The following is a 1,369-nucleotide window of genomic DNA, read 5'->3' as shown; positions in this document are numbered from 1 at the left end:
GCGTCTTCCCCAGGGGGCACTGAGTTTGCGGACTTTTTGCGTCCCCAGCCCCTGGCCAGACCAAGGTAGATCCGTCCAAATCAGGAGGTACTGGGTCTTTCCAGTCTTCCCAGAGGAATTACTCCCAAGGCCCCAGAACGAATCATGGCGCTCCCTGGTTTCTGTCCCTCCGGTACTAGCCTTCCGGACCCCCATCATACCAGTGAGGGTACTATACAACAACCATCCCCGCAAAGCTAGAATGGTCGGGAGCACCCCCACTGGACACTGATAAGAACAGATACTACACTTGATCTTAGCCAAAAGGCCGAGAAGCCACACATACTAGTGGTGTATCCAAACCTCATCCCTAAAGTTGATATTGTGAGAAAAGTTCAAGAATTATTTGTCCTACATATTCTGCATTCGCCCACAGATCAAATTGGGGAGAAGATTGCAATGTATCCTGACACTTTTTTTTTTGTGTAGACACTGGGGGAGATTTACTAAAACTGGTGCACTCAGCATCTGGTGCAGCTGTGCATAGTAGCCAATCAGCTTTTAACTTCAGCTTTTTCAATTAAGCTTTGACAATAAAACCTGGAGGCTGACTGGTTTCTAAGGAGAGCTGCACCAGATTTTGCACCATGTAGTTTTAGTAAATAACCCCCATTGCCTGTCCCTTTTGATGAGACATTCTTTAGCCATCCTAAGAGACAGTTGATAAGAGATCAGGTGACCATTTTGAATCCTTGATTCTGCTCATCATTTAGCTTCCGCAGACATGTAGTTGACAATTGGGTTACCTAAACCACAGAGAACTGTGATTTAATTTTATGTTAACATGTAACATTTCATTCTATCAGTCTTCATAAGGATCCCGTCACTGTAGAAGAGAAGGCAACTGCCAGTTGTTTTGATGTCTGTTAGGCAGATCGCAATAAAAATGCTGAAATCAATTTACAAGTCACTCAGAAGAACGTGTTAATTTTCATCACTCCACAACTCACCAGAGATAATGGTGTGAACACTTTAAACATTTCTGAATGTTTAAAAAAAAAATTGCTTACAATATGCCAGCACATTGTCACTTATCAGACACTGGTAACACCTTGGGTGTTTGTCTTTTATTCTAGAGCATTTTAACAATGAATAAATGTAGCATGTATTTTTATTTCTCTGTAGAAATGAGTCTCTGGATGTCAAGCAATGATTTTTTTTATTTCCTGTTAAAGGTGAATTACCTCTTTATTGCTTTTCTTCTCCAGCACTAAACAATTCCACAGCATATTGACATTGTGTAACGCCTTTAACATAATACAATTTACAGTTTTCATTTTAGGTTACTTGCTATTATGGATATCAGCCACTTCCATAAGATATTTTTCAG

The 1,369-nt window shown here is 40.7% G+C and overlaps 1 pseudogene; it reads right to left on the bottom strand.

The window, feature by feature from the left end:
* Nucleotides 1–203: 203 nt before the first annotated feature.
* Nucleotides 204–319, bottom strand: LOC149474289 (U2 spliceosomal RNA; annotated as a pseudogene).
* Between the last annotated feature and the right edge of the window lie 1,050 nt (nt 320–1,369).

Source organism: Staurois parvus, unplaced genomic scaffold, assembly GCF_062004578.1.
Source record: "Staurois parvus isolate SC_StPar_1 unplaced genomic scaffold, SC_StPar_1.0 ptg000007l, whole genome shotgun sequence".
In the NCBI taxonomy this organism is placed as follows: domain Eukaryota; kingdom Metazoa; phylum Chordata; class Amphibia; order Anura; family Ranidae; genus Staurois; species Staurois parvus.
This window is presented reverse-complemented; position numbering and strand designations above follow the sequence as displayed.